General features: G+C 44.9%; 1 protein-coding gene across 1 annotated transcript in view; it reads left to right on the top strand.

Annotated features, from left to right (window-relative positions):
* The first annotated feature begins 13472 nt into the window (after positions 1-13472).
* Positions 13473-27227, top strand: part of SMAD9 (SMAD family member 9) — a 37918-nt gene continuing 24163 nt past the window's right edge. The window contains exon 1 of the mRNA XM_075085427.1: positions 13473-13603. The gene's annotated coding sequence lies outside the window, so the exon portion shown is untranslated. The remainder of the gene's footprint in view (positions 13604-27227) is intronic.

Raw genomic sequence — 27227 nt, 5'->3', positions numbered from 1 at the left:
CAGACTAAACATGGAGACCCAATTATAAATGCCTGTACAAGGGAAGGGACAGGAAGGCACAGCCAGGGAAGGTGGGACAGTCGCTACTGATAGCAGCCCTGCCTCGATTAGCTGAAGACTGTCATGCAGTTGCACACACACTGCACTGACCCCACTGTGCGAGCACCGGGTCTTGTCCATTAGAAAGAGCGCAGCCACCTTCCTTACCCTGCTGTGACCAAGCACCTACTCTCATGCTTAACGACTTTGAGCTGAGGGGCCAAGGCAGGCAGGGAGAACTGTTACCACTACCATCAAAACTTCACCAGAAAGGGATTATACAACCATGTTGTGGAAATGGGATCCATTCCCAAACTCTTCATTAAGGCATAATTAATTGGGAAACCAGTTTTGTAGCATAAGATTAAAAGCAACAGAATGATCAGTTACTTCTGCTAGAGAAAGCTAGACTGGGAGTATCATGGGAAAAGAAAACAAGCTGAGCAATGCAATTTTTCCAGAACATGCTCAGTTCACGGTCTCATTCCTTCATCCCCTGAAGAATCACTGTGTAGTAGTTGTTTATAGTAGTCAGTCACAAGTCACAAGTCAGTCTTGTCTTCCCAAGATACACAGTATAATACCCCAGTAAATGGCACCAGCCCACTGTAAGTACCGAATAACTTTAAAGAAACCTAAAGGGAGAGGTTGCTTCAGCCAAGAGGAATATCGGCCAGGTGACAGACTCCATCTCATGGAATGTCTGCCCCACCAGAAGACTCCTGACACTGTCCATCACAGTCAGTCAGAACACAGTCCCCTAAGCCAAGGCAAAGGCCTGACCTGACATCTAGAGATGTGGGGTATCACCACCACACCTGGACCTCTACCCTCACTCTTTTCATGTTCTTGGCATCCTTGACCTGGTGCCACCCCAGTCTAGGCCCAGCTAACTGGGCTATAAAGGGGAAAGTAGCATCCAACTTGTCTTCTAAAGCTTTTGGTCATTCTCCTTGTTCACATCAGTTGGCCTCCTGGACCAGATCCAAGAGGGTACAAGCACTAAGTGCTTCCCGTCATCTTCCCTATCCATCTCTCTTCCCAGCAAAGCCCCACAAGGCTGCACCCATCCCACTACCTGTTAGTCATAGTGCAAGCAGCCTGGACAAGAATTACTGCTGGCTCCTCATTGCTTTCAGTGGACCTCTGCAATGACTGTAACTCCCATTACTGGACCAGAACCCACAGCTGCTGCCGCTGCTCTTCCCACATCAGGATCTCTGAGTCCTTGTTTCCCTAAACTGCAACCTCTCAACCTGCATTCTCCACCACCTGGAGGCTGTTAGTCAAGGCAGAAAATATCTCACATATATTTGCAACAAAAGTCTTGATTATTTTTTTATCTAACCCTGCAGGAGAATAAGGTAGCTCAATCCAAATATCAACAGTGGTAGAGCAGGCCCTTGCCCCATTCACATCAGAAGTGCCACCCTTCTAGGCAGCCCTCCATTTCCCAGGACTTCGCCACATAATCTTCAAAAACCAAGTAAACCCAAAATCACTCACCTCCAGGAAGCCTTTAAAAGCTGCCAGCAAGGACATAAATTCCCGTGCCGATTCTTTAACACCTGCAACCTACTTTTCCTACACAGCTGAGCTGCCAGTGGTCTAGATCACTAAGGGACCTAGACGCCCTATTGCAGGCACATGTCAATACAGGCTAGCATACAAACTGAGTTAGGCATACAGCCCTTAGTACAACAAATGGTAACTGAATTGTGGCACTGCTGCAGTATATATTAAATACAAGGCCTCTTTGCCTGGGACCTGGTATTTTACACAACGTTGGGATTTGTTATCCACACCAAGGCAGAGATGCCCAGGCCACATCATATTTTCTCTCTCGTAAGAGCTTAAGAACTCTGGCTTCCCTAAATGTAAATGGACAGTTTGAGGAAACACAATCCTTTGATGTGTGTGGGGAGATGTAATGCATTTAAGCAGAATATTTTAATTATATGAATTACAACAGGGCAGCCTGCTCTTTTTTCTTTTTTGCACGCTGAGTCATTTCCACTTGGACTCTGCAAACATGGACCCATGCGCTGAGTGTTTAAGTATTTGGAATAAACTGTTAATGCTGTGCTCTAACTTTGGCAAGCCTTATGCAGAAAAAAAAAAAATCACTCCTTTTCTTCTTTATTTCCCTGCGCTTGTTAGTGCCTCCTTTGGAAGAGACTGGAGCTAGTAGAACGTCCCAATTTGAGATACACAGTGCCAAGGGCCAGTTATGCTGAAACTATCTCACCCAGTTCCCAGGGACCAACTTCTGAAATGTCTCTGAGGCTTTCAGTTGCCATCCAGTCTCATTTGTGTACAAAATATGGAGAGATGAGTCAGAGTAATTTCTTGCCCTTTATGAAGAAAACCTGATACCTTGTGCATAGTTGTGGTATTTCTATACACAGTTTACATACTTGCCACCAAGCTAGCTTTATTTTTCTTTTGAGGCTTTTGATTTTTTTCATACAGTAATTGTTCTGCTGAAGTCTGTAGCTAAATGAGGTGTTTATTCAGCATCTGTGCCTTCTAAATATTTACTAATGAAGACCTTTTTAAAAACTTTTTCCCTCAGCCTGTTCACTAGGCAGCGTAAGTTTTTCCATTTCTTTGATCCTGAAGCCCCCCTTATTTTTAATTATTCTTCCCTTGGCAGCTGAAGGAAAATGTGGCAATATATACCGAGCCCTTCCCCACCCTTCCGGTTAACAAAGATACCGGCTGTAGATCAAAGAATCCATCAGAACAAACTGCTTCCTATGCAATAAGCCCTCTGTCTCTGGAATAAGCAAGTTTATCTTCATTGTGCATTCCGATAAGATGTTATTATAGTAGTGACTTTAATTACATTTCTCATTATTACATTAGTGTGCAGTAACATAGGGTTTCACTGAATCTAAACGTGTTAGTTTCTGGAATATGGTGCCTTTAAGTCTTGTGATGGAGGCAAGTAAAAATTTAGAAGACACAAAACAACAAAAAAAAGGTTCATTTTACGCTCAGTTGGGCAGATATCCCTGTGGAAGGAATGAGGAAATTTTTCTGGGATATGGACTGGAAGGTGGATAAAAGTGAAGAGACATCACGAAAAGGAAACAGTATATGCACCCCTGTACATCCCTCTAATGCAAATGTGCTACGATTCTCGAAAATAAGTAGCCGCTTTATGACTTAAGGAATAAATACTTTTTTTGTCCAAAGCAATGTACCTAGAGGCACATTTTAGTGGACCATCTTTAAATGTTGATCTGTTTTCCTCCATAGGAAAGCAGCTTTTTTTCTCCCTATTCATTTATTTTTATGGTAAGATTAGAAGCTGTAAGGCTAATACACTATCTCAAAGTATTTCATCTTAGACATTGAGTGGGTTAAAAAAAGTTTGTAGGTATAAAAGTATTATTTAAGATTGTACATTCTGGATGTCTAACAAATAGACACTGAACTGATAATAAAACAGATTTTCATGTAACTCAACTTCTCTGATAACTTGATTAAATATGAGACCTGGTATTTGGTGCCAGGTGATTCCCAGAGGAGTGAATTTATCGCATGCTTAGTCGTGCAATCCTTATTCAATAACTGCTTGATCTATAACCTATTGAAAATGGTGGTAGTTCCCATGAACTGCAGTCAACTTTAAATCAGGGCATAAATTACCAAATGCATCTCCCTTTGAGAGGCACAGGCCTGCAAACAGACCATTGCTACTGGTCCTATGGAGTAGTAATAACTTCATGATCTCCAAGATAACTGCTGTTATCATATCTGCAAGGAGTGGATTGGAGTACAACGGTTTTCTTCCTAGAACCTCTAGGCAAAATATTCAGTCGGTCCCCAACTTCTTTTAAAGCAAACACGTGGTAAAATGATGCATTGCTTGACCCCTATTGCTTGAAGCAACTATAAGTTTATGAGGCTCTTTTTACTTCTGCCAGATAGTGAAAATACAGATAAATCTGATCCCTATAAATCAAGCTTTTAATTAAAATACAGTGAGTTTTCTAATACAAATGGCATTTTACCTTCTACTCGCTGCATTCTGCTTTAATGCCAACACTGAACAAATAAGCTGTGCTTATCAGTACAATGTTCTTCTCTGTCAAATATCACTGAGCATTTTTTTCCTCTCATCATATTTTGAGTTTTAAATAGTCTAGTTTATAAAGATGTCTTTCCCACCTCCCCAGAAGCCATATATACTGTCTTTGTTTAAACCATGGGAGTGTTTTAAAATAAAACATTATTAAGAAGATGTTTGCAATCAACCTTAATTGTGAACATCTTTTAATGTTTTCATCTGGAGATGGAAGTCTAAGGACACCATTTAATGAAAAGAGTTTCGAATGGCATTCCAAGATGGGCTTTCGTAGAAAGTAAAATACATCTTTACAGTCTCTGTTTTGAGACTTTTGTTAATGAAGTAGTAAGTGCATGAAAAAAAGGGGAGGGGAGTTAACTGGCCTGTTGTTTTGGCTGTTCTTTTCCCCTTTCTACAGCAAGAATATGAAGACACCACATAAGTGTATGAGGATCCAAATAACCATACCTTCTAAATAAACACAACACACAGGGCTTTCTAGGGATCACCGCACTATGGCTGGCTTATGAAGATAAAACATGGTGAGAACTATTAAGAAGTTGACAGGCAACTTAGGTAATGATGCCATGTGCCCATCCCTCAACATTATAAAGACAGTAGTATTTTTTATTATTTTGCACCAAACTTCTGTAGGTGGACCTGTTTAAGCAGCTGACTTTCAAATGGAAAAAGACCCACAAGAACTGAAATTAGCATGTCAAGATGACCCCAGTCTTAATATTTCCAAAACATGCTGATCTTCCTCATACCTCTTCTTCATTGATTACACGGCCAAGTGGAAAATCTCTCTACAGACTCACTTTTAAATGTACTTTCAGGAAGGGTCAGGAAGGATATCCTGTCAGGTCAATAATTTCTTGTGAAAAGTCCTGCTCACTAAGGATGGCTTTCCTAGCCCCCAAAATTCTGCATCTAACATGAGAGGAATATGTGTTAGACTCAGTCTTCACTGGTAGAGAAATCTATCACTAAATTAAAGAGATTGTTTAAGTGCAAGGTATCATGACTTGATTGCATTTGTGATGTGTGACCAGAAGATAGTTCAGACAGCTATACATGTTCTTGGTAATTAAAAAAAAAAAAAACAATCCAGTCTCACAAAGCTGAAAACAGTTAAAAGCTAAATCAGCTGAAAAGAAAGAAAATAAATAGAAAAAGGGAATAATAATTAGAAACTGCTTAAAACGTTCTAGGAGGTGCTTTAAAAACCACAGTCCAACTGAGAGTGGAGGCTATTCTGGTTAACAGAGAACATACGGACTCCGAAGGGGTATGAACGCAAATATATTCTATAAAACACAGGAGACAAAAAAGAAATAGAGATTTTAGAAAAAAATTGAAACAAAAGGACAAGAAATCCATGGCTAGCAGAATTAACAGTAAGAAAGGAGTTAAGCATCCCATAAATTAAAGTAATTCAAATAATTATTTGTATCAGTACTAGGTGGAAATGATGGAACTGTGAATAATAAAGCAAAGAGTTCAAAAAGTATCTGGGAAAAAAGTTAAAAGATACATTACTTATACTGCAAGGTAGTAACATTTTCTATTTTAATGGTAACTGAAGATGATTTGTGTTCAAAAAAAATGTAGACGTGGCACTTTGGGAAATGGTTTAGGAGGCAGAGTGGTGTTGGGTTGACGGCTGGACTTGATGATCTTAGAGGTCTTTTCCAACCTTTATGATTCTATAATTCTGTGATGTTAAAGAGCTAACTTAACTCCTAATTTAAGACCTTTTGAAATCATCAGGTCCTGACACCTTGCTCTCAAGAATTGTAAATGTGAGTGCTGAGGAGCTCTCTGACTGACACAGGTTGCTTCAACAGATTTTGGAAGGCTAGGAACATTGAAGTGGAAACCAGCTAATATTATGCCAGCATTTTTAGAGAGGTGTAGAATAGGTGGTGTAACTAGAGGTCTTTCGGAGCTAAAACCAATTCCAGGTAAAGCAGTGGAACAGTTTGCATGGGTTATAGGCACTAAAGAATTCAGGGAGGACAATGAAAGAACCACCAGTCAACAAAAATATCTGGTGAAATTAAAACTGAATTAAAAGTTTAGCTGGTAAAGGAAATGGGTTTGATATTACAGACTTTTCAGAGGTATTCAGCTTCATGCTACCCAATATTTTAATTAGGAAATTAATGTAGGCTGTATTGAATTTGTATTATTCTAAGTTGATTAAAAACTGACTAGCTCCTAGGTCTGAAAATGTCACCATAAATGGGAAAAATTTTATCAACTTGATGGGTTTTTAATGAGGGCTCAAAGGGATCATTTCTTGACCTTAGAGTGTTTAACTATATTTTTAACAATGGTGCAGGACAAACTATGAAGTTGTTACTGAGATCTTTGCCAGTGACACAAATTATAGCACTGTTAAGAAGGGGAGAGAAAAAAGTCAGGGGGATGATGTAGCTAAGATTGTCAACAGGGCAGCTGAGGACTTCAAGGTCACTCTACCCCTCCCCACTTCCAAGGAAGGACCAGCTGTTCTGACAGATTTTTGCCTAATCTGCTCGCTGGGCGAGAGATTCCCCCCCATCCAAAGGGAAGTTATTCCAGTACTCGCTTGTAAGCCTGGTGCAAGAACTCAGTGCACATTTCTGCACACTCAAAAGTAAGGTGACCTGCAGGAGTGAAGAATGTTTGCAGGCAAAGGTATGGGGAGATGGGGAGTCTAACCTGGAATCTAAAGAGATCACAGAATCACAGAACCACAGAATGGTAGGGGTTGGAAGGGCCTCTGGAGATCATCATGTCCAACACCCCTGCTTGAGCAGGCACACCCAGAGCAGGGGGCACAGGAACGCGTCCAGGCAGTTTTGAATGTCTCCAGGGAAGGAGACTCCTCAGCCTCCCTGGGCAGCCTGTTCCACTGCTCTGTCACCCTCACAGGAAAGAAGTTTTTTCTCATATTGAGGTGGAACTTCCTGTGTTCCAACTTGTGTCCATTGCCCCTTGTCCTGTCATTGGGGACCAATGAAAAGATTCTAGTCCCACCCCTTAGATATTTATAGTTATTGATGAGATCCCCCCTCAGTGTTCTCTTCTCCAGGCTAAATAAACCCAAGTCTTTCAGCCTTTCCTCATAACGGAGATGCTCCAATCCCCTGATCACCTTCGTAGCTCTCTGCTGGACTTGCTCAAGCAGTTTCACATCCTTCTTAAACTGGGGGGCCCGAAACTGGGCACAGTACTCCAAATGTGGTCTCACTAGGGCAGAGTAGAGGGGGAGGATAACTTCTCTCAATCTGCTGGCCACACTCCTTTTAATGCAGCTCAGGATACCCTTGGCCTTCTTGGCCTCAAGGGCACAGTGCTGGCTCATGGTCAGCTTGTTGTCCACCAGCACTCCCAGGTCCTTCTCAACAGAGCCACTTTCCAGTAGGTCAGCCCCCAACATGTATGGGTGTATGGGGTTGTTCCTCCGCAAAATCTTGGGCATCATCTCAACAACAGCCAAGATTATTAAAATGCTAATGTCATCTCTGTAGGTTGAAATGCAGGCATAATAAACGAGACTAACAAAGCTGGCTGAGCTCCGTGCATGTCCCCTGATGTCTGGTAGAGCTGGAGAACCCTGGGTTCTTGATGTCCACAATTCATAAAGATATTGAGAATTTGGAAAGGGCTCAAAGGAGAGCCCAGCAGCTCTTAAGATGATTTAATCACCTGATACTTAAAGGCCATTCTCAAGTGTGTGAAGGAAAAGGTAGCATAAACACAGGCTGTAAAGGGACAGACATGTATTAATAATGAGCTTTTAGCCTCATGTATAAAGATATAAGATCAAATTGCTACAAGCTGAAGCTAGAAAAATTTAAAGCCGAGAAAGCCATTTTTTGTTACAGCAAGGATAAGTCTAACCATGGAAGAACTTAGCAAGGCTTGTAACGGATTTTCCATCACTAAAGATTTCGAAACCTATGTTTTTTCCAGAAGATTTGCTCTAGCTCAACCATAGCTATTGGCTTTGATGCCAAAGTTCAGGGAAATCCTGGGACCTCTGGGTATGCATGAAGTCAGGGGATGGTGGTTCATTCTTACTGTTTATGAATCTTTGCATACTGTTTCTTTTCCATACCGTTTCTTTTCATCCAAGCAAATCCTCAAAAACAAGAAAACTGTTCAGGCTAGTAAGATAAAGAGTGGACTCAGATGGCTTGGCTGACAATTCATCTGATTCTTCCCAACATTAGGTGTGAAGTTCAGAAAGTGATCTGAAGGCAGGGGATTACAGTGGTTCTTGAACCAAGGCCAGCTGAGACTGGGGCACATAAATATTTCAGCCAGGCCAAGTGAACAGCAGGGAAGTGATTTCTTATTACACAGTTCAGCCAGTGGTGGCTAAAAAGAATGGAAACAGAATCCTTCTAGAGTTTACCTTATAAGGTTTACTAAGTCTTCAACATTGTTATGCAAAAGGTACAAGTGCAAAAGTAGGTTGCCTCTGTCCTCTTCCTCCACATTGTCTCATAGTTTTGAGGAGGAAGCAATAGACTCTGTCAGCTGGAAGATCTTGTACCTCAAACTAATCTCAGCTAGTCTGGGGTCAATCCACATCTCTTGGAATAAAAAGACATCCCAACAGTCATATTTTTCTGAGCATCTCAGAGTCTTATTCTCTGCAGCAGAGAGCAAATTCAGCATAAATGACAAGACAGGTGGCTGGATCTCAATGCATTAAAAACTTTGGTGGATTAAAGTCAAGTCTTTGTATGTGGATCAAAGAAAAGGAAAAACGAGGGAGTTTTGGTATAATAAGATGACAGATTTCACTGGAATTACTTAAAACTTATGTTCTTGTATCTCAGAGCAGAATTTGCCCCCAAAATCTTTAATCACAAATAACATTATCTCATTCTTGTGCAGCTGCTTCAGCAGGTACTTACATACACACAGTAACAAAAATCTTGAGCTCAGTTACAGTGCTGGGTAGAAAATTATCCTTTCCAATGCTATAAACTGTAGCAACCTGGCCAGTTCAAATATTTTCCTTAGTCTTTTTTCTCAGCATCACAGTGTGCTCATTCAATTCTTGACACCTCTTTCAAATCTGGATGAAAAGTGTCATGAAAGCTAAATGATAAATTTTAGATCTCACTGGTCGTCTGACCCAAAAGGAACAGAATCCAGATTCCAGTGGCAGTACATGAAGCCACTGAGCCTGCTCACCCCTGTGTCTCCCAGTATTTCTGAATTTTGCTTTACAGTCTTCTCAGGTGCTCCTTGTTACATGTCCACCCTACTGCTGATTCCATTTTTTACTTCTCTCCCTTCAGGCATGCATCTCCTAACCTGCCTACCTCCTTCTTCTGCCTCTCTAAATTTATAGCTTCACTTTTAGAATCTGAAGCAAAGAGTAGTGAGATGAGCGATTCTAATGCCTTTGCTGTGAGGGAACAAAGAACCCAGCTGTCCAGCACAGTATCTGCAATGCTGCATTCACCAACATGTTGCACAAGATTGCAGCTGCTTTTTCCACCTGTTTTTCTTCTGAGAACTAGCATCTTAAGTCCCAAACATGCAGAAAACTGATGGGAGTAGCATGAAACATATTTGTACAGAGCAAATGTTTTATCCTGCTTGTGCTGGAAAAGATGTGTGACAGAAGGGTCCCTGATGGTTCAAGTGTTTATTGTTAAACCTGATACAGATGTGTCCAAACTGTTCAGACCTTAGTTAGGATACTGATACCCCCAAACTGCCTGTGAATAAGAAGCAGGGTAAACTGAGCAAGCTCCAAGCTTCTAGACAGCACAATGTCAAACTTAGCCAAACCTGAGGGTGAGGGGTTGGGGCTGGACCAGTCCTACCCTGGGAAGGGGAGCAAAAGGTGTTGAGCTAGGCATCCTGGCAGGGTTTGGGCTCATTGCTGATGGGGGAGTGAGATGGTGATTGCTGCTGCTTGAATAGTCAGCTTCTCCTTCTCAGCAAAGCTGCCCTGTACGTCTGACTCCACCCTTCCATACAGGAACAGCCCTTGCTTTCCAGGGCTCTGGCACAGGCAAAGTGGGCAGCAGAACCACAGCTATGTTGCTGTTCCCAAGAATCTGCTGCCTGAGGCAAGTGCCTGCTGAGTCTTTGCCTAGAGAATGCCCATGAGGAAAATGTAACTCACACAGTAAAACCATGATACTGTGGCTAGAAGTCTTCTAGTGCCCACGCCAGCACACTTGGAGACATTTGAAGCATCTCCATCATGCAGCATATGACACTGCTGTTGCAACAGCTATTTCTCGTTCAGTGGTGGACAGTGCCAGTACTTCACTGGAGCCCTGGAGCAGTACATACACAGAGATGATATATTTACAGCTCTTAGGAACTTGCAGTTCCCTCCAAGTGGAAAATTCATGTTATTCTATATGTTTTGCACAGTTTCAGTGCTAAAACCCTTCCTTCCCTTTCACAGCTACATCCAGTCTTTACTATTTTCTGCATATACTTTTACTGATTATTTTCTTTACAGAGCTATCCAGCACAAAAAGACAAAATACAGACCACAAAAAAAAAAAGGAGAATACTCTTAGATCAAGTTTTGGTTTATGAGTAAAGAAGGTTGGTCCATGTTTTACAGGGTGGGATTTGAGAAGGAAATTTACACCATGATCAGGCTAAGGGATGGCGTTTGCACTTGCAAGGGGCAGGATGGGAAATGAGGCACTCAAGAGGGATAATGGCAAATGAGAAATGGAATTAGCAGAGCCCAGGCGGTGCAGAGGAGTGACAGGTGATGAGTCACGCTGGCAGGAGGAGGGGAGAGTGGAGCTTTACAACCAGGACACAAGCTTTGAAAGCCACACAGATGAAGATTTGGACTCAGGGATGGGTCTGAAATTGTGTGTGGAGAGAAGGGAAAGGAGAGGTGGGATACATGAGCCCTGCTCCTGAGGAGATACGTAGTTCAGTAGGTTTAGCAGATCACACATAACACCAGCATATATTCAGCCGTTGCAGTAAAACAGCTATGTGCACATGCCATATGTACTGAAATACAACTGTAAGAAAAAAAAAAAAGTGTTCCCTGCTGTATAATATAGTATATTATAGGCAGCAGCTCTGCCGCTATCCCCCACTGGATAGGATTGCTCCAGTACCAGAACTGGTGTTTTAATTCACCCTGCCCGCAAAGATGGGCTGGAGCTAGCACAGGAGGCTGTGCAGCAGCTAGGTGAGAGTACAGACCCACCTTGTCCCGCCACCTCTTTGCTGGCAGCAGCAACTGTGAGCAGAGGCATGAGAAACTGGAGGTTCCAACACCTGAAAGAGATGCAGTGAGACCCAGCAGAGCTTGGGTGTGAGAGCCCTCAGATTCATGATCACAAGCCATGCCTCAGTAAGTTACACACCACACCTCAGCCAAGCCACCCTAACTTCTCATGTGTAGATCATTTGCAGTGGGGTGTCTTAAGTGCATAAGTTAAAAATAAATAGCATTATGGATATAAAATCTCAAGTCGTGCTGAGTTACAATGTGTGATTGACACTTTATAAATGTTTACAGTGATCTATAAATAACAGCATCTCTTCTGGTAGTCATCTGTCAAGAGGTCTCCTGTCGGAGAAGCGAGACAGCAGTGGGGAAGCCGCTGGTATTTTAAAACGTTTGGAGCCAAAGTGGGAAAGAGAGGTATTTGGGGTGTTACATTGTATCTCCCTATTCCACCACAATCCTCACACACCCATGCCTTGGTAAATTTGCCCTGTGGAGGTGTAATTTCATTGTGGCTTTTTGATGTCTACTCAAACAACGTTAGCTTTTCTGTCATGTTTTACATTGTAAAAAATTTTGGTGAAAATGTCAGCAGGATGGTATCTTAAATCATATTTATTGATTGACCTCAAAAGGCTCAGTGCAATTTAACTGGAACCCCTCAATGCAACCAGGGTCAGGTTCAGCCGGTACCTATTCCAAGCCCTGCTTGGAGCCCCAGTTTCATGAGTAGCTTTTATTTCTGGTGTCCTTGAAGCCACTTGACTTGCCTGATATTTCTCTTTCCGCCCCTCCTTATTACAGCTAATACAATGTGCTAGATAGCTAGAAATGGTTACTTCTAGGTAATATGAGGGTTTAATAGGTAATATCCAGAGCAGAAAACACATCTGCTCACCAATAAAGGCTGCAGTTTGCTCTTCTCTGACCAGTCCCATGAACTGATGGGACCATTCAAAAACCCTGTGCAGGTATTACTCATCCTCTTACAAATGGTTGGTTTTTGGGTTTTTTGTTTTTGCACTGCAGTTAAAAGCTACATGGAGGTCCTATGAATCCAGCTCACGAAATCACCAGGAAGATTTTAAGGACAGCAAACTCAGGATGCTTACTCTGCAGTGGGAGCCTAGCAGCTGGCTGCCATGGCCCCAAACACCAGTGCAAATACCGGTGGAAGGGGGGATTTCTGCAGGACACACCATGCAGGTGACAGCCTCGGTGCGCGGTCCAGGTGGAGAAGCCGAGGGCATGGTTGGGGAAAGCCCTGGGCGGCCTCTGCGCAGCCCAGTGTGGGAAGGCACAGGTCCCCACATCCCTCTGCTGTTGCTCAGCTGCCCTAGAGGGGCATCTGCCCAGCCTCTCCCCACAGCCGGAGTTTGTCCCCTGTGTCCAAAAGCTGGGTCAGCGTCACCCGGAGTGGTGCAGGACGGAGGTGAAGTCACCCCGTGCCCCGCTTGGCCACTGTGGCCACCCTCAGGGTGCCCGGAGGCTTGTGTGAGGGGCCACAGGCGAAGGGTTGGCTGTGGAGGCACCGGGCATATGCTCTGCCCCGTCGGTCAGGTACAAAAGCCTCGCCGACCTCACACAGCCCCAGGCCCGGTCTCTGCCGCCAGCCTCGCCTCGGGCCCCGGCGGGCCGGGCGGGGGTCGGAGAGCCCCCTCAGCGGGGAGCCGCGGGGCGGAGAAATGGCGGCGCCTGAGGCGGCTGCCCTCCCGCGGGACGCCGGGCGGGGGGCGAGTCTGTGTGACGGGGCGGGGGGCTGTGGGCTGTGTGTGAGACAGGGGCGCGAAGCGTGGGTTCTGTGGGTGTGGGTGTGTCTCCGTAGGGCGAGGTCTGTGAAGGGGGTGAGCGTGTCCGTACGTTTGAGGGGGCGTCTGTGGCGGGGGTGAGCTCGGGGAGGGGGACAGCGTGTGGTGGTGGGGTGAACGGGGTGTGCGGGTGCTGAGGGGTGCACTCGTGGGTGTGGGTGCGCGGGGTGTGCGGGTGTGTGCGCTCGCGGGGTGTGAGCGCGGGGCGGCGCGGCGGGGGGGGCGCAGGGGCGGGCCAGCGGCAGCGGCGCTGCTGGCCGCGGTCCAGCCCGGCGCACTAATACAGGCTGGCGGCTCCCGCCTGACTGACGCCGGCCGGGGCTGCTGCTGCCGCTGCCGCTGCGCCCTGGCCCCGCCGCCGCCGCCGCCGCCGCCGCGCAGCTGCAGCCCCGCTCCCGCCCGCGGCGCGCCGAGACCCCAACCCGCGCCCGGTGGCAGGTAGGAACCGGGGCTCCCGCATCCCGGGAAGGGCCGGGGAGGGGGAGAGACACACATAGGGGGGACGGTCCCGCCGCCGCCACCGCCCCAAACTTCCCGCCGGGGCTGCTCCGCATCCCTCCCCGCGGCGGGGGGCCGCAGCGTCCCCCCCCCCCCCCGTGCGGGCAGCGGGGCAGCCCCGGCGGCGCCCCGGGCCGGTGTCCCCGCGGCTACCGGCCCCGCCGGGCTGGGCTGGGCTGGGGCGGTGTGCGGGCGGGGGCCGCGGCCGGGGCAGCGGCAGCGGCAGCGAGATGAGACAAACCGACGCCAGGACTGCGAGCGAAAGGAGGAGCGCGGGGAAAAAAACATCTTTATGGATGGCTAAACGCTGACAAGTCTTCCCGCTGTTAGGATTTCTTCCCTCCTCGTTTAAGTAGGAGGGAAAAAAAAAAAAAAAAAAGCCCAACAAAACCCCACATGACACGTTTGGAAATACTTTTCCTTTCAGAGGTTATTTTCTGTTCAAGAAATCCCGCTCCTGGACACGCTCCCAAGCAAAACGGAGCAGAATTGCTGGGATTTGGGTTTGTGTTCCAGCTGCAAACGGGGACTCTCTCTCTTTTTTTTGGCTCCGAAGTTAAAACGCTGCTTGTTAGCAAGTAACCAGCATTTCCAAAAACAATAGTCCTCGATATGGCACATTATGAATTATAATAATTTTATCTCCATGCCCGGGCAGCTCTAAGTGGAGGGAATTCAAAGCTCGGCTCGTTTTTAACAGTTCCGATATTGTGCGGTAACTTTGTGTTTTCCTGCGTTGATTTTATGGGTAAATTTATTTGATGCTAGCCAGGTCTGTTTTAAAAGAGGCATTAGTGGGAATAAAAATAAACGACACACACACGGACGCGCGCACACGCACGATCACACACACACCCTTGCCTGCTGTTAATTACTTACGTTTTATAAATTAGTGAAAAAAAATTTTCAGCCCGGAATGGTCAACTTTCCAGCGAATGAGCTCTCCCTTGGCAGAAGTGGGAAATGATGTGCACGGCTCGGGATCGTATTCAAGTTTGCAGTGGTTTGGGAAGGACACTGCAGATAACGCAAGTTTCAGTACTTTGTATCTTCAACGTGTGGAAATGTGTATCTTTATACATGCGTGTATTTGTGCGGTAGGAGTAATCCTCTCATCTTCAGGAGTATAAGCTGAAGAAAGCGCTGCAAAATTCTTCCCCTCAGCAATGGTAGGACAAATGTCATCACTCAAACTAACCTCATCCGTTTTAATCCAACCAGACAACTCCCTTCTTTCAGATTTGATAAGTACCAGTGTCTGGCTGGTTCATGTTTGCTTCCTGTTAGATTTTAAAGCAGGGGCTGGGGATGTTTGTGGTTTGTTTGTTGTTGTTTTTTTTTGGTTGGGTTTTTTTGTTGGTGTTTTTTTTTAATATTGAGTTAATTTGCCATTGTAGCTAAAATAAACAAGTCCAAAAAATATGTTTAAAGTGAGCTGTATCAAGAAGGATACCTCATATTATGTTTACTGAGTTTGGCAGTAGTTCCCATTCTCATCTGTTCTTTGTGATGGAGTTAACATTTTCGTCTTCACTTTGTTAACTTGCACATAAGCTGATAAACACTAATTCTGCAAGAATGACTGGAATAAGGGTCAAGTGTATTTTATCATGAATCCTTTTGATAATCAGGATTTGTAAAGTGATAGGAGCTGGAAATAGAAGCTTTTATTTACGTGCAACAACAGAAACGAATACGCACAAAGCTGTCAGCCACACAACTTTGTGAAGAAGTTGAGTATTAATATTTTATTAACGCGCTTGCCCAAGGCCAAAAGGCATGGACACACGTGCCAAATATCTGCAGGAGGTGGGGATGTGTGTAGAGGAACTGCGTGGCACCTCTGGTTTGGAATCTGCTCTCATGGAAACTGGTAGTAGTGGCCCTTGTTGTCTTCAGTGGGTGCATGCTGAGGCCGAACTCACTAAAACAGGAGTGTAGAAGTGTCAGTATAACGTATCACATAGCATTTGGACAGTTAATCCTCCTTTCTCTCCTTTTATTCTTTTACAGACTTTCTGCATCTCACATTTGAATCCTTAGCTCTCTGCTGTTATCAGCCCGGGAGATAGTGTGTCATGTAATCCTCTCTCCTGAAGGCTAAAGTGCTGTAATTTTGATGGCCAGGCTAATCTGTCTCGATAAAGTTTTATTTTTCCATTGTTAAATTCAAAGGACAATGACTACTAATTACAACTGACCTCTAACCAAAACACTAGCTAGAGTTTATCACCGGTGCTGATACTGGCTAACAGTAATCCCAGCATCAGCAGTACTAGGCACTCTGTTTCAAAGAAACTTAACAGAATAAGGGGAGCCAGAAGGGAAAAAATATATATGCTCTGGGTAATTTGTCTGCTGCAAAAAGTATAGTGAACGTGTACAGAGATTCCATTTGCTATGTAATATACCCCTTATAATTACTAATTACAGGGATGGGGAAGAAAGAAAAAAAAAAAGCATCATAAATATTTTAACTGAAAACAGCACAGCAAAAACATAAAGGTTGTTCTGGTAGACTGCCTGGTTTCCTGCTTCAAGCAGGTATAAAGAATCATTAGTGTTATTGTACGTTAACAGCAAAAGATAGTAATAACAATGACAATTTGAGAGAACAGTTGCTGTCGTATTACTCTCTTTGAGAAGTAAGGAAGCATTAGACTCTGAATACAGTATAATAAAATAATTTTTTCAAAAATATCCCAATTTTTTTCCCGCCTGATATTTTGTCTGTAATGTTTGAATGGTTAATACTGTGGGAATTTTACAGATGAAGAGGTGAATTGAAGAGTCTAGGGCCCTGTGTATTTATTATAGCAGCTGAAAACCTTGCTGTGCTTTTGCAGATGAGTGGATCTAATAGACTGTGGGATCAGAGCCCAGACTGAGATCCTGGCTAATACATGTATGTGTTTAAATCGAAGCAGGTGAAACATTATTTGCCTAAATTTTGTGCAGATACCTGTGATTTTCAGACAGATTTTTCTACAGGACTGCTTGCAGGTTTCTGGAAGAACTGTTGCAACATCTTAGACAGATGTAAGGTTGAGAGGTTTGCTTTGAGGTTCAACTCCTCTGGACAAGGGCACAGCAAGGACACAGTGGAGGTGGACATGGGGTAGAGCTGATTTCCCAGTTTACACAGTTGTCCCTATGTAAAAACACAAAACAGAAGAATAAAATCTGATAATGGATCTCTCTTTTTCTGAGACAGCATTAAGATTGAGGTGTGTTTCTGACTGGGAGGAGAAATGCCTTATCTTTCCTGCATCCTTCTCTCCAGAACTTGTTTCCTCCCTACTCTTTTTCCTTGTCAGCAGCATCACCATCCTCCCCTCTGCCAAACTTAGCTTCATCTTTGATTCTTCTGTTTCCTGACAGGTCTTGGTACTCCCAGATCTCTCTTGGCACTTTTTGTTCATGTTACTTCTTACATTTTGTTTGCAGCTGCCAAAGCATTAGTCCACACTGGCAACCTTCCAGCTTGATACTGCAACCTCCCGTTTCCCAGCAAGCTTTTTTCTCCCACCTACGTTCTGCTCCCAGTCAGCATGACCCCTGCCAAAATAGTGCGTCTTTTGCTTTTCTTTCTGAAACGTCTCCATGCAGATTCCTGTTCTGGAGTCTCTCTAAACACCTGGTCTTTGTTTAGGCTTTGAAAGTGTTCTCCACTTCCAGAGTTCCCCAGAAATATTGGCCTCAAACTCGCCGTCTACTGGAAGAGAGAAATGAGGAGGAAAGAAAATTAACAGACCTTTGGGTCATTGCAGTTTGTTCTGCTTCAGGCTTCCTTTCACCCTCATTACCTGGCTACAATAGGAGCAAGACTGGTCATTTCTTGGTAATGGTTGTTCTGTGTTTGTTCGGCCTGGTGGTGTACTCAGTCACACGGCTGTGCTGTGAAGAACAGCGGGCAGGGAGCCGGCAGGGAGCCGGCAGGGAGCTGGTGTACCCGGTGGTACGCTTTCCAGAAAGTGGTGTCTGCTAATAGCAAAGCTCTGTGTAATGAAGAATCCTTTATAACATCAAATAATCCTGCTGCTGAGGTCAGTACCTTTCAACAATACTTAATCTTTTTTTGAGTGTGTTTTCTTGCTATGCTTTTCCTAATGAAGAAAAAACTTCCTTTTTTAAGCATTCCTGTGCAGCATTCCTCATCAGGAGGGTTCACAGTGTTTTACAAAGCTGTCCCTGTCAGGGTACCAATATGACATATGCAGAAATTGATGCACCTGAGGGAAAACCATTTACCTAGAGGTCTGTGGCAGGATGCAATCCCACACGCTGCCCAGTAGGAGCAGAACTGACCGGAGGCACAAGCAGTTCACATGGCTTTTTAAGACTCCCTTATGGTTATTTGCTGGCTTGGCCTATCCAAAGCTACTGTCTCTGTCAAATTACTTTGGCCCAGCTGCCAATGTGCAGTTTCTTACCCTGCAGCGCATATGAGGTAGCTAATTTATCTCTGTCTCATCAACAGATCTTGAATTACTTCACACAGGGCATGAGGCCTCCACTGGGACTTCTAGAGTAGAGAAACCAAAATTCATTCCTGTGCAAGGCAGCAGCCTGCGGCTCCCTTGCCTGCCCTGCTGCATGTCCTACAGGACTGACACTGGGACCAAGGCTTCTTGGTGGTAACCTGCTTGGGACTCTTGGGCTGGAGGGGCTGCGTGGGACAGAACTGAGTGCTAGGAGGGAAGAGGAAGGGGAGAAACAGCCCTGGAGAGATGGGCTATTCTTCAGGCTACTGGGGTGGGTTTGCAGAAGAGAGATGTTTCTTTCAAAGACTCAGGGCCCTATTTGTGCCTTTTGCTCAGTATTAGGTGTTTTCTGCAGCTGGTTGTTGGCATGGCATGTCATCTTACATGCTAAAGAGAATCCAGCCCTTGTTTTATACTCCCAGGCTCAAATGTAGGCATATGAAGCCTGTTTAATCTCATAAGCAAGTGTTCTGGTTTGCAGAGAAGCTGAGCACCCACATCTTCAGCTGAAGTCGCTGGGAATGGCCAGCTGCCTCCTCCTTTCCCCCCACAGGAGGGAACTAGATAGACAAGTTCTTGCTCCTTTTGTTCTTAGTCCTGTTGTTGTGAAATAACTTCCACAGAGAGTCCAAGCATATCCAGATATTTTCCACGGAAAATGCCTCAGTGCTGTTGCTTGGGAGCATTGGTCCCTTGTCCAAGGCAATCCGTGCGACTGAACCACACCTTTACATGGATAAAACACACTAATATTAGTGCTTACCTGTCCTCCACACTCTTATTTTTTGCAGTTCTCCAAGGCATAGGCTCTGTGGACGCTCCATCCTTCCTCCCCCTTCCAGGGTTTCACAAGCCATTGAGGGCTCAATTAGCACAGATTACTGCGGATGCTCATGCAGAACATATATGTCAATCTTATTGCATTAGCAATTTCCCACAGTGATGCACAATGAAAGCCTTTTAGGAAAAACAGATTTGAATGTGATACGGTTTGAACACAATGAAATGCTAATGTGATTCCATGGAAAACTGCTAACATGATGTATATGGAAAGCCTTTTGTGTGTGAAATATATCCCCCCATATGCACTTGGCCAGGCTTTCTCACCTGGGAGGAAGGAGAGGTGGCCGGCAGTACTGCTGTTGCCTCTCCAGGCCTGCTGTCAGTCAGCGAGGAGGCACTTCCGGAAGTTCTTCCTTTTGAGTATTTTATTGATGATCTATATAATGCATTGATCTATATTTCACTTGCCAAGCTGTGTGATGCCTCATGTTCAGCAAAAGATGTCTGTTGTGTTAACACCATAACTTAGTAAATAACCCTTTAGGCAGACCTTCCAGATGTCTCTCTCTGGGACCTTGGGCGTTAGACAGGGAGCCTCTCTGCCAGGCTACAGCTGCAGCTAGGAGCGTGGCTGGGGGTGCCCTGTCAACATGGGGTGCTTAGAGGCAACAGACTCCCCAGCTAACTCCCAGTGTCACAGGTTATCTCTGACTTTATGGCATCAGATTCCTGGCACAACAAGGCAGCAGATCTCAAAAGCATGAGATGCAGTCCTTGCATGGGGAGAACCAGGGACCGGAATTTCCATTGCCTGGATCAGACCTCACAGATCTGCCAGCAGGAACCAGTGTCCCATCAGTCAGTTCTGTGAGTTCCCCCAGGAAATTAAGGTAGTTGTCACTGCACTGAACCCTACCTAGCTGGCCCTCAGGTGTCCTGTTAGGTAGATGGGATGTGCTGCCGTACACCACGAGGAGAACATTTGCTTTATCCATTTTCCCCGTGTGCACTGTAAATGTACCAGCAGATCTCCAAAAGTACATTCCTTTCTAACAACTTAAGACATTAAACTTCTAGGAAAGATTCCCATCTTATTTGAGCAGCACATCCTTGGTAAAGTAATTGTTCTTTAGATGTATCCTTGTTCACAACATTCTTAATGTCTAACTCTAAGCAAATCCTTTTCCTAAAATGGGTATTTGGGAATGGCTCCAACAATGCCAGTGATTGATAACGAGGATTACAGGATCCGATTAGTGTGGATATAAACTTTAGGCCAGCAATGAAGCTGAAATTCTTTTCTAGTCCCCTTCTTCCTTTGTGAAGTGTTTGTTCTGGAGGCACTTGGCTGCATGCTTTGTATTAGAGGCGAGTCAGCGTTTATTTTAAAAGCAGGAACTCTATTTTTTGCGTATTTCCAACCGTTCCATTTTTAGAAACACCGATGGGCTTTGCTACAGTTTCCCTGGGAATGGTGGGTATGTGAGGAATGCAGGACTGACTGTAAAATGGGGATAGCCAGAGCCATGAGAAGACATTTTGGCTCCCTAGGGCAGGTTGATGCACCTCCTTGTCATACCCTGCTGCCCCCTGCCTTCTCCCACAAATATGTCCTCGGAGCTCCCCCATGGCATGTGTCCTCCTTAGCCTCTGGCTCTGAGGGAGGAAGGCCCCTGAGAGAGGAGCTCTTCCTCAGAGCTGCAGGTCTGAGCCTGAGCAAGGCAGCCACAGGAAGGGGTAAGGCAGGGACTGTGTGAATGGGTCTTCTTCCTGCCTATAGGGAGCAGGGCGTGGGGCAGAGAAGAGGATGTGTCCCCATGGGATTGTATCTCAGAAACTTCGGTGTGGCCCAGCCAGAGAACACAGTGCAGTTCACTCCACATAAACATCACAGTCATTGTTTTCCTTTAAAAATTAATACCAAGGAAGGAAGTACAGTCAAAGAGAGATCATACTGGTAAATTAGTCCGGTTTCACATTTTTGCACAGGCTTTGGTTGTGGTGATTTTGTGGGGTGCCTTCAAATATTGTGGGAGATTTTCAAAGGTAAAAATCAGTGAGAATGTCCAGCCTTCTGGTTTGGGTTTACCCTGAGCAGCAGGATGCAGGTAGCCTAGGCTCCAAAGTCAGCGTAGCCATGTTAGCCTAGCACTGCACCTGAAGAAGGGGACTCTTTTGCTTGGCCACAAGCCAAGCAAAAGGGACAGTAGGCGACACAGGATTGGAAAGGCTTGTCTCAAGGGTTTTTCCAGTCCTTTCTTCCTCCCCAAGGCCAGTGCAGTTATTCTTGAAGAAAGCTGTGTAATCTGCACTTGCAGACCTCTAGCAGCAGTAACTATCCCAATGCATAGCTATCCTATTTGTATGTTCTCCCTGTTTCTTCAAGTGAATATGAAAGACAGATTGCCCCTATCCTGCTTGCAATAGCCTTTGGCACATTGGCATAATATTATCATGTCCATGCCCCCTCTCTTCTCCCCATCTTAGGTTACACTAATGAAGCTTTGCTGAAGCATCAATGTGCTTACCCAGAGCAGCCTCACCTCAGGAATTGGTACATCCCTTCCCAGTCAGGCGTCATGGGCATACCAAAAGTGAGTTGGATACTTAGTTTACTTTTATGATGGAATTTACGCCTCTTAAACACATCCGCAAGTGTTAGGCGTATGGAAGTGTATGTAGCTGTGTTAAGGTGTGCAGCTTATATACTTGAATCTTTCCTTCTTTATATGAAATGAGAATGTGTTATTCCCATCAAGAGAAGCTGAATGATGCTGAGTAGATGAGGTAATATCTGAATGATTCCACAAGCTCAGAGGATTTATTTGGAAATCATAGATTTTTAAGCACTGGCATGAAATTTCATCCTTCTTTTATCCAGGAGGCAGTGAGTTCAGTGAAGGCTCCACAGTGTAGACAAGTGGCCAGAGAGTCATGAAGTGCTGTGAGATTTGCCTTTGACATTGATGACTTCAGATTAAGTTCAGTGTAGAAGGGCTTTCAGAACAAACTTGAAAAAAAACCTGTGAAAGTGAGTTTCAGAAGTTTGCATTATTCATTTAAGCTTATAGGAATAAGCAATGAGATTTTGCCAGCGCTGTGTGAAACATGGATAAATTTGAGTCTCAAGTACTTTGCCTCCTATCATTGCAGCTGTTTTCAGTTGGAGCAGTCCAGGGTCAAACCAGGAAGAAATTTAGTTTCTTAATTAAAAAAAAAAAACAACCACCTTCTTTACATCCCATTTAATTAAAACCCTGGGTGTCAGGTTCTGTGGTTGTGGAAGAACTCGGTAATATTGTAATGAATAATTCACTCACCCTATTTTGTTGGGTGCAAAAGCCAGTGGTTTCAGATAGGTTCATAACAGCACCCTTGTCTAGCTGGTCCCAAGCACAAGAAGAAGCCCCGAGGGATTCCAAATGATGTCGTGGGTGCCACAAGTGGAACATGAGTCTTCTCAAGTGATTTACATGCATCAAGAGTAACGTGTGGCCACTGTTCCTGAGCCATAACTGGTTACTGGAGTGGCAGCAACGGTGGCTGTGCAGCTCAGGCACTTCCACATGGCTCTTCTGGAGTGAATGCACATGTGAAACCTCTCCTGGGGCCAGGATTGGTGCTTCAGGCTCAGTGTGCAGGCCCAGGGCAAGGTTACTGAGGTTCCTGGCTCGTTTGAGGCCTGAGTATTTGTAAACGCATTTTATTTATGTATGTATGTATGTATGTATTTATTTAAAACCCTTTTTTCCTGCTGAGGTGCGGAAGATCCCCATAGTGAGTGGCAGTGATGAAGTGACGTGGGAAGTTCTTTGCCAGCGCTGGGTGCACGCTGACTGCTGCCAGCTGGGCATGTTTGAAGCCAAATCAAGACTTGATTACACTAAGAATACTTGCGTCTGTCTTTCATAGTAGGTTAAAATATCTGAATTGGTGCTAGGTAAAAATAACTAACCAAGTGCATGTTCACAGCCTGTTCTTTACGTTGTTTGACTGAAATAATTTTCTCCCTTCCAGTTCTGTTGTGATGTAGTCACCAAGCGGCAGACTTCCAGCTATAATTGTCTCACTACTCCATTTTCCAGCCACGTGCATCTCCGAGAACTGCACAGCTTATGTCTAGACGACCCTCTGAGAAATCTCCCTCTGTGGCCTGACTTAGCTGTTGCAGTGACACCGAGAATGATGATGTCAGCCATTTTCAAGACTGATAGCCATGCCTCTCACGGCTCAGTTAGCCGAGGCAGGCACTCCAAGTGGAGGCAGTGTCTTGGATTTTTATTCCAAGACCAGATGCATACACATGCACTTACACACACATGCACAGATACGCTTTTGAGGGAGGTTAGGCACTGTGCTTTTACACAGTTTTGTTTTAGGCCTGCTTTCACTAGCATCCATGCGGCTTTCCTTTTTGACTTCTGGATAAGGCTTAGAGTGAAATATAATGAGCACTGGTACAATTCCCCTGCTATGCCTATGGGAATTGAATTAGAGGGGAACTTCATCACCATGTTGGCCTGCACAGACATTCTGCTGAGGGGTGATGTGAATGAATCTTCCCCAACGCAGTGGATCCTTTTTACATTAAGCAAAATCTAAATTTCCCAAAATCTTTCTATAGTGGAAGTGTCAGCATATTGCCACATGAGACACAGAGGAGGGTGCATTTAATTTTGATGAGCTCTGGAACCCTTCTTACTGTCTTCAGCAGGACCTGGCTGAGGTCAGGAATCACACCTGAGATGATGGTATTTCATCTGTTTTCTCTGCTCTTGATGCATCAAGCTGTAGTAGCACAGTGGAGTTACTGTAGTGGAGTTCCTGGAAGAACATGTTTCTCCTCATAACTTGACCTACAGGCTAATGCTACGCTGGGGGGTGAAAAATGGGCTTAGGAGTAGGAAAAAGTATCCCAGTCCCCTTCAATTCATGTCCACATTGCTGGGTCCTAGCCATTCAGACTCGAGGTGAGACTCATATCACCCAGCATTAGCTATGTGGTGCCTGGTTTTGCTGACCTTTTTCTAGGTGTTTACTTTTGGGCAGAATTGTTCATGCCATGTACATACATGTTTTTATCAAGTACATATTTAGGGACATTAGGGTGACTGTATCAAATATGAGTGTCAATAATGTTTATGTGGCTGAGTAAATTCTAATGAAAGGCTGTTTCCATACTAATAAATGAAACATGCCTGATACTGCTCTTAGCCTTGAGGCCGAGTGGGATGGAGAGGGTTGCTTCTATGCAACGGCTGTCTCACCTTCCAAAACAGGGTGGCTTTATGCAGAGTTCTTGTTAGGCATGACCCCTGGTCCCTGCTAACTCCTGAACCATGCACAAGAGTTATTTGGGAGAGTGCTGCTGGCACAGACCAAAGCCATTCCAGATACTGTGATAATTTGTGCTATAGATAATGAAGTTTCCATGCTCAGAAATGTTCCCCAGCACTAGCGTAGCTGCAGCAAAGGTAGGCACCTTATGCCTAGGGATAATGGAGGAAGTGAACTGGTCTGAAGCATTTCCAGTCCCACCTTCTCCTGCTCCTCCAGATCACAGAAATGAAAGGGTGAGTCCATGCTCACATGCCATATGTCTTCTGTCTCTCCCCTATAGCAAGCTTCAGATCTTCGGCTAAACTTGTCAATGGAATAAAGATTCACAGCATGGAAGATTGACCGTATTTGGACTTGACCAGTCACTTACCTGACAGACAAAGCCTTCCTGGTGGTCCCAGTGGAGGGAATCATGTTAGGGATGTACCCTGAATGATGCCTGACTCCTACTGCAGTTAGTACATCATATTGTCACTGAGGGAGATAGAGGTGACCATACCAGAACTTCCATCATGATATGGCCCAGGGCTTCATACATGTGGTGGGGTTATGGATCAAAACTGTAACACTTCCCTCTCCCCACGCCACTGTCAAGCAATGAGCACTGAGAAATGTGATGGATCATCAGCACAGAAAATACATCAAAAGTAGTTTTGAAATGTTTCAGTGCTGGAAGTTTCCATTTGGGTGGGCAAGTTGCCTGTTACAAAAGGCATACAGCTTAAGCAACTACTGACCTGAAAGACTGTTAAAATTAAATTGTGAATTGACATCTCTATCGTTACAGCCCTGGAGCAGAATGTCTGCCTAGGTATTTCATAATGGAGTATCCGAGCCTAGCAACACATGGCTTAGGCTGCTGAATAATATGCAGTATTATGTAATTTAATAACATTAAACTAGGATGCTCTGATAATAGTATTATTTGAAAGCTGTTTAGTTTATTTAATACCATTTATATTTTGTATGTCAATTGAATTTGGGGAAAAAAAAGATTTTAGAAGAAACAGGGGGCAGCGCAGTAGGAAATTGTGCAATGTACTTATCTGAGACTGCATCACATGGTCTGCAAAGCACGGCTTTTGCTTTTATACACATGGTCTTGGCGACTCTCCCACTAGCAACAATAGTGCTCAGACTCATACTGATGTCACTGTTGAGTTATTTAATTTGACTGAACGAGATTAATGTGTTTATTTAAAACATTGGTCAAAATGGAAAAGAAAATCTTGGGACAATACTTTTACTTGAACATGTATGTTTTCATATCTGATGATTGTAATGTTGCATTAACTTATCAGGAGCAGTTGTTTACACACACTAACGCCTGGGAGACCCCCTCAGATAAGAAGTGTGAGCCATTTTCCCTCTCAGCCTGGAGCAGAGACTTCCACAACACTACTGGTCCTGTGGGCTTTCATCCCAGGCTCTCTCCTTGCTTCCTGCTGCTGCATTCAGGGCTGATCCACATTGATCCCACCATTGTTTCATTTTCTTGTGTGAGGATGGGGTTGGTGCTGCCAAGCAATGCCAGCAATGCGGTGGTGGATCCTCCCCAGGTTCTCACCATGGCAGTGACGGACAGACCTCCACTGCACGGGATGCCTAGATGGGGCTGGCGCTGGGCTCTGTAGGCTGAGCCTGCTCCCACAAAGGCTGGAGGCTGCCTGCCTAGATTTTGTCCACATTATGTTTTACAAGCAGCTTGAGTGGGTTTTTGTGTGATAAATCATTCTGAACTTATTTCATTCTCACACGTACCCTCTAAGTGTTTAGAATAGACTTTGGTGTTGACTAAGAGGCATTAGTAACTATGCAGTTAAATGCTCCAGGTCATTGGATTTTTACTAATACAGAGTGGGGAAAAACTCTGGAACCTGAAACTTCTCTTTGTGTGGTGGGACAAGTTTGGGCAGTTCTGCAGAATCGATCATTGATTGCTGAATGACCCTAGTGACAGGATTTCTGCCGTGCTCTGTTAAGACACTCTCTTGACAGTTGAGGACAACTGGACATATACATAGATTGATAATGTAGGAATTGCATAAGCCAGAGCTGATTGCTGAGGTGGGTGCCTGAAGCAAGAAATTCCTGCTCTTCCTTTCAGTTTTGTAGTCCCTCTGTTCATATTTTCATGCAGCCTCCTGTCCGCTGGTGCTTGAAATATGAATCTCCTGGGGGAACAGCAGCTGCTGCTGGGGCTTGTGACACACCAAAGAGTCACTTTTATGCTTTCTCTTCTGTGGGGCCAAGTGCTTCCATCTCCCCAGCTCTGTGGAAGGCTTTTGGGAATTTGAGCCCCTGCCCTCATCGTTGCTGCTCTCATGAAAGAAGGGGAAAATCTCCATGTTTGCACATATCTGCATTTGTCAGGGTGCTGAGTGTCTTAAAGGGGAACACAGTGGGGCAGAGGAATGGACATGAGCAAAACAGAAGGGCGAGGAGGAAACAGCTCTAGGCAGTCATTGGTCCTCAGCAAACACTGCATGTTGTCAAGAGGCTCTGATGCCCTGGGCCATGTGTACTTACCTTGCAGCATGTTCCAGAGCTGTGTGGTGCTGAGCATATCAGACTATGCCGAGGAACCAGTCTTTGGGATTGGCCTCCTATCTCACTGTGTTGTACCTGTGCCTGCACTCGATGTCCCCAAGTGCCCTTTGAACTCTTACAAGAGGTGTGCATTTAAGGGAACTGCAGGATAATACGGTTTGTGAAGCCCTGCTGCTCCCAACACCAGGTGATATGTCTCTGTCTCCTCAGTGGCTGCATATAAGTAGTGCTGAGGACTACGTCCAGGCCTTTACCGGTAAGGGGTAAAAAGGACCAAAATCCTCCCACAAGGATGGAGTAGGGCAGTCACAGAGTTGCTTCTCTAGAGGCATCCATTTAGAAACTGTCCCAGCTCCTGCTTTAAGTGCCCTCTGTACAGTTCAGACCTTTGGACTTGGTATGCACAG

The sequence above is a fragment of the Phalacrocorax aristotelis genome, chromosome 1 (assembly GCF_949628215.1).
Source record: "Phalacrocorax aristotelis chromosome 1, bGulAri2.1, whole genome shotgun sequence".
Lineage (NCBI taxonomy): Eukaryota > Metazoa > Chordata > Aves > Suliformes > Phalacrocoracidae > Phalacrocorax > Phalacrocorax aristotelis.
This window is presented reverse-complemented; position numbering and strand designations above follow the sequence as displayed.